We start from the raw sequence: 16,328 nt of genomic DNA on the forward strand, positions 1-16,328 counted from the left end.
TGAACTTAACCTAAACCAGTCTCTGTGTGAACGAATCTGATTTATATCTTATACTACTTGCGAACGCGTATACTTGCGTGAATTTTAACGCGTGTTTTCGCCCTAACAAGTTTTTGGTGCCGCTGCCGGGGACTCGGTGTTAATTTTTAGTTTATGTGCTTGTTATCGGTGGTCGTTAAAGTTCAGTGACTCGAACTCTTTTACTCTCACAGTTTATTTGTTTGTGTTTCAGGTACTCAGTACAATGGGAGATCCAGCAGCACGAATGAGGGCCTTGATGGAGTTCTCTCAACCCAAGATCAATGACATTCAAACTAGCATTGTCAGGCCAGCTATCACAGCTAATACCTTTGAGATCAAGCCTGGAATAATTCAATGGGTGCAGAATTCAATCCAGTTTGGGGGTTCTCCAACTGAAGATCCCAATATGCACATTAGGGATTTCATTGAGATATACGACACCTTCAAGTTCAACGGTGTTTTTGAAGATACTGTGAAGCTGAGACTGTTCCCATTCTCTCTGAGGGACAAGGCTAAGAGTTGGTTACACTCTCTACCAAATGGTTTGATTACTACTTGGGAAGATCTTGCTCAAAAGTTTCTCACTAAATTCTTCCCTATGGCAAAGACAGCTGCAATCAGGAATGCTATTACTCAATTTGCGCAGCAATCAGGAGAATCTTTATATGAAGCTTGGGAGCACTACAAGGAGATGCTTAGGAAGTGTCCTCATCATGGAATGCCTGATTGGATGATCATCACTTATTTTTACAATGGGTTGGGAGCACAGTCCAAATCCATGCTCGATGCAGCAGCAGGCGGAGCATTATGGGCAAAGAGCTATTAGGAAGCTTATGATCTAATTGAACTGATGGCTGCTAATGAATATCAGTATCCAGCCCAGAGATTTCCACAGGGCAAGGTAGTAGGAGTTCTTGAAGTGGATACAGCTACGGCTATCACTGCTCAACTAAAGGCGTTGTCTATGAAGATCGATTCTCTGGCTAACTATGGTGTTAAGCAGATAATTAGTGTTTGTGAGCTGTGTGCAGGTCCACATGTGACGGAGCAATGCGCTATATCTAGTGACTCAGCTCAGTTTGTGAGCAACTTTCAGATATCACAGCAACCAGTTCCAGACACTTATCATCCTAACAACTGGAATCATCCTAATTTCAGTTGGAGCAACAATCAGAATACGATGCAACAGCCGTTCCAACAGTTTGGAAATAAGCTATTCAACCCTCCTGGTTTTCAGCAACAAATTACACCAAAACAACAAACTCATGGTGCATGTCTATCTTCGAATGAAAAATTTGAATTGGAGGAGTTGCGGCTTATGTGCAAAAACCAGGCTCTTATATGCCAAAGCCAGGCTGTTTCTATCAAGAATCTGGAGAACCAAATAGGGCAAATTGCTAATGCCTTATTGAATCGACCACCAGGAATGCTTCCTAGTGATATAGAAACAAATCCATACAAGAGGGAAGTTGAAGAACAGGTGAATGCCATCAACTTAAGGTCTGGAAAGGTCGCAAGCACCCAAATTCAGCAAGACGAAGAGCCTGAAAAATCTCAAGTTTCAGAAAATGCAGTTGTGGCTGAAGAAGAATTGCAGAAGGGAGCAGCGGTGGAACCAAGGAAGACTAATGTGGAACACACTCCTCCTGAGGGTAATACAGGGGAGAAATAGATATATCCTCCACCTCCTTTTCCTAAGAGGCTGCAGAAGAAAAAGCTGGACAAGCAGTTTGAGAAGTTTTTGGAGGTGTTCAAGAAACTTCATATCAACATACCTTTCGCCGAAGCTCTTGAACAGATGCCTAGCTATGAGATTTATGAAAGGTATTCTCTCTCGGAAAGTGAAGCTCAATGACTTAAAGATCGTTGCTCTAACGGAGGAATGTAGTGTTATGCTGCAACAGAAGTTGCCTCCGAAGCTTAAAGATCCTGGAAGCTTCACTATTCCTTGCACCATCGGAAACTTATCGTTCGACAAGTGTTTATGTGATTTAGGAGCTAGCATCAATCTGATGCCCTTATCTATCTTCAAGAAACTTGGTCTTCCAGATCTTAAACCAACATACATGTCATTGCAACTAGCTGACCGTTCCATCGCTTATCCATGAGGTATAATGGAGGATATCTTGGTCAAGGTGGATAAACTCATCTTCCCTGCTAACTTTGTAAATCTTGATTTTGAGGAGGATAAAAAGATTCCCATTATCTTGGGAAGACCATTCTTAGCTACTGGCCGAACTATGATCGATGTGCAAAAAGGAGAGCTTTCGATGAAGGTTCATGATCAAAAGGTCACTTTTAATGTGTTCAAGGAAATAAAGTTACCCACAGCTAAAGAGGAGTGCTTTAAAGTAGAGCAAATGCAGGTTTTGAATGCACCTCCATGGAAGAGGAAGTTGGAATTTCCATTCGATTCTCTTGGGTCAGCAGAGCTGAAAATTTCTCAGGAGCGTTTTCAAGCATTTATTCAAGAAGCTCCCACACTTGAGCTCAACCGAATGCCAGATCACTTAAGTTATGCATTCTTAGGTGCACCACATGATAAGGGCTTGGGATATATTTTTGATGATGTAGAGAGTGGCTGGACGGATATTCCCTTGCCTACAGAGGGTTCTTCTCATGTGCAACAGGTAGTTGATAGGACTGGTGTTGGTGATGCACAGTATAGAAGATTGACTAGGCGTATGGAGGCCATGCATGTCATCCACCGATATTTTGCTGAAGATTTGACACACGCTTTCGTTACTGTTATTTGAGACACTGGTGGCGAGGTTGATTGGCCACCTGATCCTCCACCCGACGAGGGTGACTCTCCCGCTAATTAGGTATGCCTGAAATCCTTATTATTACCTTCAATGAGGACATTGAAAATTTTAAGTTTGGGGGTGATAATGTAGGGATTAGTTTGTGTGTGTCCATATAGTTCATATAGATTTATGTTGCATATAGTTGTATTTCATTCGTAGTGTTGCATGATTGTTCATATAAGACATATTTGTTTGTTTTTATATGTGATTTCATATAGTTGCATTTATATGCATATTTAGCATGATCCCTTAAGATGAACTATGATATTTGATAAGTTGATGTTGATTTAAGTGCGGTGATAACGATTAGAGGGATGTTTAAGTCCTAATGAATTGATTTGCATGCCAGAAACAAATATTTTCACAAAGTCTTATAGGGCTGCTTTTGATCTAGATCATGATCATACTTGTTTGTTGTTGAGATTTAATCACTTGGTTATATTTAGAATTTGTGATATTCTCGTAAGGACGTAAAAATACTAATTTTTTTATCTGGAGAAAAACTTGGATTTCATTGCTAGTTGTTGTAAGGCTAGGCGTCAAATGGCTAGTAGTCGGCTCATAGTTTTATGAGTAGTCTAGGGTTAAATGAGATGGAGCGAAATGCACTCATTCAGAAATTATTGAAAAAAAAAGAGAAAAAAGAGAAAAAAAAGTATGTGTTTATGTATAATTGATCAAGAGTGAGCTCTTTAATACTCGAGTTATTAAGTTCTAGGGGACTTTGTGCCTAGTGACCTAAGGCTTTTATAGTCTGGGATCCGCTAACCTAACGCTCGCTACATGGGTATTATTGCATAAGTCTTTTGGGACCTCATTCATTGCACGGTCAAATAAGCATCTTTCTTATGTGTTCAATAATAGTGTGAATCCTTGTATAACTCTAGTAGAAAGGAGGTGTTGTGAGTCATAATGCGTTTATTGTCTATTCTGTTTATAAACTTTTGATTGTTTCGATGATAGATAAGTTATGGTTATTGATCTAGTATCGAGAGATATCTGTTAAGCATTCCACACACGCACATTTCTGGTTTGTGAGTTGGTTTGTGGGATTTATTCGAACTCTGTTTTGAGTCATTGGCTTATTCATTTGGTTATGGTTATTCTGAGAGGATCGATTGCATTATCATTTAGTTGCATTCACGTAGTTGCATTCATGCATTAGGTTTGTTTTGTAGTTTTGAGTCTGTTTATGCTTGAGGACAAGCATCGATTCAAGTTTGGGGGTGTGATAAGTGGATTTTATATCCACTTGGAACGCTTTATTACAAGCTTAAATTGGTGTTTTGGACTCAAGTTGTTGGTATTTTGATGTGTTTTTGTGTTATTGCATTTCAGGTATCAGTTAAATGAAGAAAGGAGCTTTTAAAGGAAATATGATGAAAAGTGATCAGATTTGGAATCCAAGTCCATTGTCAAGTTGTAGAGAATCTCGTTAGCTTCGCGTGGGAAGTTGAATCGCCTAATTCTGACGAGTAGAACTCAAGTTATGGCCAAAACAAAATTCATCAGATTTTTTCCAGACAGGCTGCAGGCGCCCGCCTGCTGGAGGAGGCGCCCGCCTGCTGGAGGAGGCACCCGCCTGCTGGAGGAGGCACCCGCCTTCTGTTGGAGGTGCCCACCTGGTATGTCGCGCGGTCGCGCGTTGATGCGCGGCTGACTTCGCTAATTTCACTGAAAAAGCCTTTTTGAGTGGAATTTGACGATTTTAAGGGTCCAGGTCCAAAATGGGCTTATATATACTTAAAAAAAAGGGTTTTCATCATCCGAGAAGATTGGGAGAGCAAGGAGAAGACCTAGAAGCACAAAACAACTCCGAAAAAGAAGATCTTGTTTTCAACTCGTGATTCTTTGAATTAGTTGTAACTTTGGATGCTCGTTTTCGTTCTTGTTGAACCTAGATCTCATTTATTCGTACTTTAATTATTATTCAGTTTATTAAGACCTTGTTTATACCATGCTTTCATTGGAACCCATGGTGACGAAGAGTTCGATTATGAACTAATCGTTATCATGGGATTCTAGCGGATTTACTTATGAATTTCAATAGTTAATTATTTCGATACCTTAGTGTGTGGTGATTGATTGATATCCTAGTATTGGTTGTGGTTATTCATCTTATGTGCGTAGCTAACATATAAGATAGCTTGTTAATCTCTATTGAAGCGACAGTGAATATAGAGGTTTAGAACTTGCCATGCTGGCATAGGTTCATGTATGTGTATGCATGATTCGTAGGTAAATTTAACCGTTTTACTTGCCCTATGTAATCAAGATAGATAACTTGTGCTTAAACCGTTATGTTGTCAAATTCTATAGACATATAGGGTCTCAATATAATTGGTGCCTATTCAGCTTCTATCTCTTTTGTGGATGTCTGGTAGAATGGTACTCGTACAACGAAAGTTGGCGTTTATCAGTTTCGTGTTATCTGATTAGTGTCATCACCATCACATCCTAAGGTTAAGAACGAAAAGGCTATTGAATGAAGTATTTATGAAGTTAGAATCCCATGTTTGTCATATAATTTAATTCAACCATTCTTGTTCTCTTAGTTATAATTGTTAGTTTAATCTCTTAGTTTAATCAAAACCTAATTTGTTATTTGTCTTAGCATTGAGCGATAACCATACATTGTTGAATAGGTACATAAATTGAACTTAACCTAAACCAGTCTCTGTGGGAAAGAATCTGATTTATATCTTATACTACTTGCGAACGCGTATACTTGCGTGAATTTTAGCGCGTGTTTTCGCCCTAACAAGTTTTTGGCGCCGCTGCCGGGGACTCGGTGTTAATTTTTAGTTTATGTGCTTGTCTTCAGTGGTCGTTAAAGTTCAGTGACTCGGACTCTTTTACTCTCACGGTTTATTTGTTTGTGTTTCAGGTACTCAGTACAATGGGAGATCCAGCAGCACGAATGAGGGCCTTGATGGAGTTCTCTCAACCCAAGATCAATGACATTCAAACTAGCATTGTCAGGCCAGCTATCGCAGCTAATACCTTTGAGATCAAGCATGGCATAATTCAATGGGTGCAGAATTCAATCCAGTTTGGGGGTTCTCCAACTGAAGATCCCAATATGCATATTAGGGATTTCATTGAGATCTGCGATACCTTCAAGTTCAATGGTGTTTTTGAAGATGCTGTGAAGCTGAGACTATTCCCATTCTCTCTGAGAGACAAGGCTAAAAGCTGGTTACACTCTCTACCAGCTGGTTCGATTACTACTTGGGAAGATCTTGCTCAAAAGTTTCTCACTAAATTCTTCCCTATGAAAAAGACAGCTGCAATCAGGGATGCTATTACTCAATTTACGCAGCAATCAGGAGAATCTTTATATGAAGCTTGGGAGCGCTACAAGGAGATGCTTAGGAAGTGTCCTCATCATGGAATGCCTGATTAGATGATCATCACTTATTTTTACAATGGGTTGGGAGCACAGTCCAAATCCATGCTCGATGCAGCAGCAGGCGGAGCATTATGGGCAAAGAGCTATGAGAAAGCTTATGATCTAATTGAACTTATGGCTGCTAATGAATATCAGTATCCAGCCCAGAGATTTCTATAGGGCAAGGTAGCAGGATTTCTTGAAGTGGATACAGCTACGGCTATCACTGCTCAACTAAAGGCGTTGTCTATGAAGATCGAATCTCTGGCTAACTATGGTGTTAAACAGATAATTAGTGTTTATGAGCTGTGTGCATGTCCGCATATGATGGAGAAATGCGCTATATCTAGTGACTCAGCTCAATTTGTGAGCAACTTTCAGAGATCGCAGCAACCAGTTCAAGACACTTATCATCCTGACAACTGAAATCAGCCTAACTTCAGTTGGAGCAACAATCAGAATACGATGCAACAGCTGTTTCAGCAGTTTGGAAATAAGCTATTCAACCCTCCTGGTTTTTAGCAACAAATTACACCAAAACAACAAACTCATGGTGCATGTCTATCTTCGAATGAAAAATCTAAATTTGAGGAGTTGCGACTTATGTGCAAAAACTAGGCTCTTATATGCCAAAGCCAGGCTGTTTCTATCAAGACTCTGGAGAACCAAATAGGGCAAATTGCTAATGCGTTATTGAATCGACCACCAGGAACGCTTCCTAGTGATACAAAAACAAATCCAGGCAAGAGGGAAGTTGAAGAACAGATGAACGCCATCACCTTAAGGTCTCTAAAGGTCGCAAGCCCCCAAATTCAGCAAGACAAAGAGCCTGAAAAATCTCAAGTTTCAGAAAATACAGTTGTGGCTGAAGAAGAAGTGCAGAAGGGAGCAGAAGTGGATCCAAGGAAGTCTAATATGGAACACACTCCTCCTGAGGGTAATACATGGGAGAAACAGATCTATCCCCCGCCTCCTTTTCCTAAGAGGCTGCAGAAGAAAAAGCTGGACAAGCAATTTGAGAAGTTTTTGGAGGTGTTCAAGAAACTTCATATCAACATACATTTCGCTGAAGCTCTTGAACAGATGCCTAGCAATGAGGTTTATGAAAGGTATTCTCTCTCGGAAAGTGAAGCTCAATGACTTAGAGATCGTTGCTCTAACGGAGGAATGCAGTGCTGTGCTGCAACAGAAGTTGCCTCCGAAACTTAAAGATCCTGGAAGCTTCACTATTCCTTGCACTATCCGAAACTTATCGTTCGACAAGTGTTTATGTGATTTAGGAGCTAGCATCAATCTGATGCCCTTATCTATCTTCAAAAAACTTGGTCTTCCTGATCTGAAACCAACATACATGTCATTGCAACTAGCTGACTGTTCCATCGCTTATCCACGAGGTATAGAGGAGGATGTCTTGGTCAAGGTGGATAAACTCATCTTCCCTGCTGACTTTGTAATTCTTGATTTTGAGGAGGATAAAAAGATTCCCATTATCTTGGGGAGACCATTCTTAGCTACTGGCCGAACTATGATCGATGTGCAAAAAGGAGAGCTTTCGATGAAGGTTCACGATCAAAAGGTCACTTTTAATGTGTTCAAGGAAATAAAGTTACCCCCAGCTAAAGAGGAGTGCTTTAAAGTAGAGCAAATGCAGGTTTTGAATGCACCTCCCTGGAAGAGGAAGTTGGAATTGCCATTCGATTCTCTTGGGTTAACAGAGCTGAAAATTTCTCAGGAGCGTTTTCAACCATTTATTCAAGAAGCTCCCACACTTGAGCTCAATCGAATTCCAGATCACTTGAGTTATGCATTCTTAGGTACACCACATGATAAGGGCTTGGGATATATTTTTGATGATGTAGAGAGTGGCTGGACGGATATTCCCTTGCCTAGAGAGGGTTCTTCTCATGTGCAACAGGTAGTTGATAGGACTGGTGTTGGCGATGCACAGTATAGAAGATTGACTAGGCGTATGGAGGCCATGCATGTCATCCACCGATATTTTGCTGAAGATTTGACACACGCTTTCGGTACTGTTGTTCGAGACACTGGTGGCGAGGTTGATTGGCCACCTGATCCTCCACCCGACAAGGGTGACTCTCCCGCTAATTAGGTATGCCTGAAATCCTTATTATTACCTTCAATGAGGACATTGAAAATTTTAAGTTTGGGGGTCATAATGTAAGGATTAGTTTGTGTGTATCCATATAGTTCATATAGATTCATGTTGCATATAGTTGTATTTCATTCGTAGTGTTGCATGATTGTTCATATAAGACATATTTGTTTGTTTTTTTATGTGATTTTATATAGTTGCATTTGTATGCATATTTAGCATGATCCCTTAAGATGAACTATGATATTTGATAAGTTGATGTTGATTTGAGTGTGGTGATAACGATTAGAGGGATGTTTAAGTCCTAATGAATTGATTTGCATGCCAGAAACAAATATTTTCACAAAGTCTTATAGGGCTGCTTTTGATCTAGATCATGATCATACTTGTTTGTTGTTGAGATTTAATCACTTGGTTATATTTAGAATTTGTGATATTCTCGTAATGACGTAAAAACACTGATTTTTTTTATCTGGAGAAAAACTTGGATTTCATTGCTAGTTATTGTAAGGCTAGGCGTCAAATGGCTAGTAGTCGGCTCATAGTTTTATGAGTAGACTAGGGTTGAATGAGATGGAGCGAAACACACTCATTCAGAAATTATTGAAAAAAAAGAAAAAAAAGGAAAAAGAGAAAAAAAAGAAAAAAAGTATGTGTTTATGTTTAATTGATCAAGAGTGAGCTCTTTAATACTCGAGTTATTAAGTTCTAGGGGACTTTGTGCCTAGTGATCTAAGGCTTTTATAGTCTGGGATCCGCTAACCTAACGCTCGCTATATGGGTATTATTGCATAAGTCTTTTGGGACCTCATTCATTGCACGGTCAAATAAGCATCTTTGCTATGTGTTCAATAATAGTGTGAATCCTTGTATAACTCTAGTAGAAAGGAGGTGTTGTGAGTCATAATGCGTTTATTGTCTATTCTGTTTATAAATTTTTGATTGTTTCGATGATAGATAAGTTATGGTTATTGATCTGGTATCGAGAGATATCTGTTAAGCATTCCACACACGCAAATTTCTGGTTTGTGAGTTGGTTTGTGGGATTTATTCGAACTCTGTTTTGAGTCATTGCATTCTTAGAGGCATTGGCTTATTCATTTGGTTATGGTTATTCTGAGGGGATCGATTGCATTATCATTTAGTTGCATTCATATAGTTGCATTCATGCATTAGGTTTGTTTTGTAGTTTTGAGTCTGTTTATGCTTGAGGACAAGCATCGATTCAAATTTGGGGGTGTGATAAGTGGATTTTATATCCACTTGGAACGCTTTATTACAAGCTTAAATTGGTGTTTTGGACTCAAGTTGTTGGTATTTTGATGTGTTTTTGTGTTATTACATTTCAGGTATCAATTAAATGAAGAAAGGAGCTTTTAAAAGAAATATGATGAAAATTGATCAGATTTGGAATCCAAGGCCATTTTCAAGTTATAGAGAATCTCGTTAGCTTCGCGTGGGCAGTTGAATCGCCTAATTCTGACGAGAAGAACTCAAGTTATGGTCAAAACAAGATTCATCAGATTTTTTCCAGACAGGCTGCAGGCGCCCGCCTGCTGGGGGAGGCGCCCGCCTGCTGGAGGAGGCGCCCGCCTGGTGTGCCGCGCGGCCGCGCGCTGATGCGCGGCTGACTTCCCTGATTTCGCTGAAAAAGCCTTTTTTGAGTGGAATTTGACGATTTTAAGGGTCCAGGTCCAATATGGGCTTATATATACTTAAAAAAAGGGTTTTCATCATCCGAGAAGATTGGGAGATCAAGGAGAAGACCTAGAAGCACAAAATTGTTTTCAACTCCTGATTCTTTGAATTAGTTGTAACTTTAAATGTTATTTTCGTGCTTGTTGAACCTAGATCTCATTTATTTGTACTTTAATTATTATTCAGTTTATTAAGACCTTGTTTATACCATGCTTTCATTGGAACCCATGGTTACAAAGAGTTCGATTATGAACTAATCGTTATCATGGGATTCTAGCGGATTTACTTATGGATTGCAATAGTTAATTGTTTCGATACCTTAGTGTGTGGTGATTATGTGATATCCTAGTATTGGTTTTGCTTATTCATCTTATGTGCGTAGCTAATGTAACACCCCCAAATCCGGGGTCAAGGATCTGGGTTGTCACGAGTTTCATTTCTCTTAATAACACCCAATCTTAATAAACAATCAACTACTCTGTACTGTGACCCCACAATAAACACACACACCACAAGTTATAGTTTCAGAGATGAATATCCAAAAATAATCACAAGTCATTTTATTCCACAATTATATGCCAATACACCTTAAAAAGGTTTCTGAATAAATTTACATTTCTTTTCCATTATTACAATTCATAAATATACATAATCTGGTACATCAAAAGTTGAAAGCCTAGCCTATTGGTAGTTCCTACCTCAGCTACAGCGACATCAACGCCTATAGGAAACTGCGGAACGTTTCCTATCCGCTCGCGAATTGGGAGCTTGGTCCTGTTCATCTTGTCTTGATGTTGTGTGATGAAAGAAGAAAGCATGGGTGAGCAACAAGCCCACCAAAATAATATGTATAGTGATTTACAATATATGAGCATTCTCATAGTACTCATGAAAGTCTTGGTCAAGAAGAAATGAACCAAGTTGATATCTTAACGCGACCAAGTCGCAAAATATTCAGTATATATGTATATATACTTTTCAAAATCTTGGAAGTCCTCTTCCATGCATAATATACACAGAGTTCCAGTTTATAACTGTATAAAAATATCGTTGCAAGGTGATCTCATATATCTAACCTTGTCTCAACGTTTTTCTGAAAATCTTTGTCATGCATAAGATAATCATTTACTAGATATAAGTTTAAAAGATGAAGTTACAAGATACTCCAATATACTTATATCCGAATACTACTTGAACTACCACCGTTCAAGTTATAATCAGTTTCAAAGTTCATCACCCAGATGAGACTACAAGATAAGACTTGAATAGATTCAATCTTTGAAATATCATTATAAATAATGAAGTTACGAGATACTTCATTAAGTCCTGATATATATATCCTTATATATATATCTCATACATTTCGTGAAAATCTCTGTTATGTAAAGTATGAACAGAGTTGTAATATCCAATGAATTTGGAAAGAAAAGAATTTTGGCATAAACCCGATATCTTGCTGATCAGGCAAAGATACCCATTAAGTAACCTTTTCTACTAGTAGATGGATGAATCCCCCACCGGTCATCACCCTGGTCACATAAGGACCTTGTGCTGGACCGCCACCCGGCCTCTTACGCGTTGATGGACTGCCACCCAGCCACTTACACTTTGATAGACCGTACCCCGGCATGTCGCTTATGCCGACTCAACTAGATGGGCTTACTTCCCGAACGTTGGGTAAGTAATCAATTCATTTGTTTTCTCAAAACAGCAACCACGTTGCGAATGTAAAATGCACCACAGAGATGGATCCCCCAGGTTTTGAGCGAGTATTTAAATCCCTTTTGAAAGGAAGATCTTAAATATAAAAAAAATGAGTTTTGGGGTCCACTCTAACTTTAAAAATCATTTTGAAGACTCGAAAACATTTTTAAGAATGTTTGGAGTACTGCTGATTTATTAAAATAAATCAATCCCGATATATTAGAAAATATCTGAATATTATTATTTAAATAATATTCTCATAAAGATAATCCTTATAAAAATAATCGAAGTAGAAGTTTTAAAAACTTATACTTGAAATGGATATTAAATAACCAAAGATATACTTATATGAAAGTACTATCTTTATTTGAATAATCGAAAATAAGTTTGATTATCGAAATATTATTCTTTAATAAAATAAAGAATATTATTAATAATAAGCGGAGTCATAATACCATGAATGAATATTATAAATAATATTCATTAAATAAAATAAACGGAGTCATACATCCTCCAATGAATATCCAAGTAATATTCAATAAATAATATAAAGGAGTCATAAGTCCTCGAATGAATATTCAAGATAATATTCATTAATAAAATAAAGTTATCGAATAAACCTTATTCGATTAATAGTTTTGAAAACTATAACCATATATATATATATATAAATATATATATATATATAAAATCTACTCGGGATTCTCGACTCCCGGTTTTAGAAAATGTTTTCACCTTTGGGTCCCTATACTAAGGGTATATGCAATTTACCGCTATTCTCTAGCATATGTATTATCAATTGAACCAACAGATATATATGGCAAGAATACGAAACAGTCATGCATATGTACCATATCACATGCTACAATATATCGCAAGAATTTGCTAATATAACCGTCATGCATCTATTACAAGATAATGCATATACAAGTGTATACATCACAACAACAGTATAACGGATAGAAAACTTGCCTGAGCGACTGGGGGTTACGAATGGCTCGGGACGAGTCTGGTAACCTATAAACAACAAGTAAGTTGGAATTAAACCAAAGTCACTTGTAAATCTATACATTAACCAACTTAGACTCTAACGCTCGCTTTGCGCTTACTGATTCTCTTAAGTCACTCGAGTACCCTCGGCTCCACCATTTTTAATAATTTAACCATTACGAGTTTTAAGGCGATTCCTTCGCGGGTGTCTTACCAACAGCCTATTACACCTTACATAAATGTTTCATACTTCAATTAGTCCTTTAAGGTCTTTAACATATATTTCAAAGTAAGACGAGGGGTAAGGGTTCGTTCGCGAAACGTCGTTACTTAAAACGGCCGTTTCTCCTAAACCGTTCATCGGAATCAAACGAACCACATATCAAAACGAAGCTCGTAACATGAACTATCTAAAAATGTCAATGTTCAAAACCTAGCAGTGAGTTCAAGGGTTCTGATGTTAAGAACAAAAACAGTCTACGGTAAATCGGGCATTACGACGGCTATGTTTACGCGATTTCCCAAATTTAAACCATTCCAAAACAACCACCAACCAATCCCAATTCACAACCCAATCAAAACTCCATCCATCCTACATCATAACAGCCCCAACAACTCCACATTAACAATTTATACTTATTCCCCACATGAACTAAAAGCTTTACTTAGGTTCCTTAACTAATTATCAAGATTTACAACCCCAAAAATACCACAAAACCAACTAATCTCTACAAACTCAACCAAACTTTAAACAATCAAGCATCATGCTTCACATATACTATATCAATCATATTCATTCCTAATTACTCAAAACTAAAGCTAGGGTTTGGAGTTTATACCTTCCTTGGAGAGTGGAGAATCAAGAGATTGTGGATGAATTAGAAGCTCAAACTTATAGGATAGCTATAACTAATCATGAGGGACCTTGGATAATTACCTTGTGATTTAACAATGGTTGGATCTTGATTTTGAAATTTTCTTTCTTGTTTTTTCCTTGAAAGCCGAGAGCAAGATGAAGAAATGAAATATCTTTGTGTTTTGTGAGTTGTTTGCTTGGTTACTAGCTTTTGATTTTGGTAAATTACCTTTTTAACCATAAAATTTGTGTGGTTATTAATCAACCACACCTCCTTCCCTTATGTCATGCTTAGGTCATCCTGTGATGTCATCCTCCCACACTTATCCTCTTCTTGTTGGTGAGGTGACATCACTCCCCTCTAACCCTTTGCTTTACTCTTAATCACTTGGCTAATGACCGCTGATCTGTTATACGGTTCGCTTAACTTTCGTTCTCGTTTATCGTTTGAGGGATCATACCCGGAATCTCATTACTTAGGTTTCCTTAACCTTTCTCAATACATTGTATTCCTTTTATGATCCTCTCGTATAATCCTTGAATTTAAATCCTTTTTATTCTGTTACCTTATACTCAATTCTTTTTGTATCTGGTAGATTTCCGGGAAAAATCAAAGTGTTCGGAATTGGATTCTAACGATCTTTACATACACTTATATACCATATAGAGTACTAATAAAATCTCAGAATATCAATAACAGAACCCCTACATAGCGTGGCATGAAAAGTTTTCTTATTCAGCATAATCTGCAAAATCACTATTCATAAGGGTTTCAAAAATTTCCAAAAATTGGGGTTATTATAGTCTCCCCTCCTTAAAAGGATTCCGTCCCGGAATCAGATAGAAAATGAATAGGGATACTCTCTTAGCATTGCACTTTCTAACTCTCGAGTAAATTTTCCCACATTGTGGTCCTACCACCAAACTCTGCCTAGTTTGATAACCCTTCTCCTAAGCACTTGTTCCTTTTCGATCTATAGCCCCTTTCTGGTTGCTCCATATAGGTTACGTCGGGTTGCGTGTCTATGTGCTCATATGCCCCTATTTGTCTGGCATCCGAATTACACTTTCTTAACATTGATACGTGAAACACGTTATGACTTGCTACATGTTCTGGGGTAGGGCTAGCTCATATGCTAACTTCCCAAAACATCTTAATATATCCAAGGGTCCAACAATTTGTGGACTTAGCTTTCCTTTCTTTCGATCCTCATCCATCCTTTCCAAGGGAATACCTATAACAGCACTAGGTCCCCTACTTCCTATTCCTTGTCCTTTCGTGTCAAATCAACATACCTCTTATGTCCATCTTGGGTTACTACCAGCCGTCCTCTGATTAGATCTATTATATTCTTGGTCCTTTGGACCACTGCTGGTCCGAGTATCTTGCGCTCTACAACTTCATCCTAACATAAGGGGGATCGACATTGTCTTCCCTCAAGGATCTCATAAGGCGATATCTCGATAATGACATATGATCTATTGTCGTAAGATAACTCAATCCGCGTTAAGTGATCATTCCAAATTCTTTCAAGTCTATTGCATGGAATTTTATCACAGCTTCTAGCACTATAGCTTTGGCGTCTCAATACCCATTCTTTTCCAGTTCGTAATCGCTACTACCTTCCGTTCTTAATATTATACTGGTTATACTTTTGCTCGTTAGCGTTCTATAACCTTTTAATAACCACGTCAACCTTAGTATCACGAATGTGTTTCCATTCCGAATACTACCACAACTTTATTACTCCTTTTTCAGCTGTTTCTATTTCCCAAAGTTTGATCAATCATATAAAAGTAAATGAATTTGTTGAGAGATCACTATGATCATGAACACTTGTTATATCGCATAGTTAGTACAGAAGGTGGCCAGCCATTAGTACTTGACAAGCAATTAAACAATAGATGGTATCCTACTAGGCTTCTATCACACAGATAGATAGTCATTCGGCAATACCTCCCCTTCTGGAAGGGTTGTTCTTCTCAGCTTACATGAAACGAAAAGAAGAGAAAAGAACGAATTGAAGAGAATTGTATATTTGAAAAAAAATATACTGCCACAAAATATCTGGCTTGGAACCTACCTCTGAACTATAGAGGTTTGTCATAGGAGAATAAAACATATATGTATACATATCAACATCAAGTATTATAGCATCGTATTTCACATGCCTAAATATTTTTGCTATTCCATCCATCATTCTATGGACCCATGCTCTTCCTCGAGCTTATACACAATTACCTTTGAAACTCCCTCGACATTGAAAATCGAATCTGGGATCTCATTCTAGACATCATCGTTACTAGAATTCTATGCTTGCATCGCAACCTTCCTCGTATAATAATACGACTCTCTATTGATAAGAAGGAATAAATATTCAATAGGTAGATACTCTACTTAATTAGTCTATCAATGATAATTTATACACTACCATGACCCGATTAGTGGTACTTAATCTCAACATCCATTCCAATACAACTCTCACGGTTGTAATCAGCTCATTACTCGCAGAATTATTGCTACATTACTATAGTCCACCACTGACCTACTGTCATCATTCACTTCCCATGAAATCTTAATATCTAACCATACGGAGTCCATACATGTCATCTAGAATACTTCTAAGGAGTTAACATAACCACCAATCATAATTCATGAAGAACACTCCAAACTCTGACGTACTTTCATGACATGAAGTAGATAAAATTGTAGAAGGGTTTCAGTCAAAGCAACGATAGCAGGTTAAT

At 38.0% G+C, this 16,328-nt stretch overlaps 2 non-coding genes across 2 annotated transcripts; both read right to left on the minus strand.

Moving 5' to 3' along the window:
- Nucleotides 1-634: 634 nt before the first annotated feature.
- LOC141675988 (small nucleolar RNA R71) lies at nucleotides 635-741 on the minus strand. The gene has a single exon (XR_012556603.1). It is a non-coding gene; the product is annotated as a small nucleolar RNA R71 (small nucleolar RNA).
- Nucleotides 742-6,117: 5,376 nt separating this feature from the next.
- LOC141675657 (small nucleolar RNA R71) lies at nucleotides 6,118-6,224 on the minus strand. Its single transcript, XR_012556299.1, has one exon. It is a non-coding gene; the product is annotated as a small nucleolar RNA R71 (small nucleolar RNA).
- Nucleotides 6,225-16,328: the final 10,104 nt, after the last annotated feature.

Source organism: Apium graveolens, chromosome 7 (genome assembly GCF_009905375.1).
Source record: "Apium graveolens cultivar Ventura chromosome 7, ASM990537v1, whole genome shotgun sequence".
Classification (NCBI taxonomy): Eukaryota; Viridiplantae; Streptophyta; class Magnoliopsida; order Apiales; family Apiaceae; genus Apium; species Apium graveolens.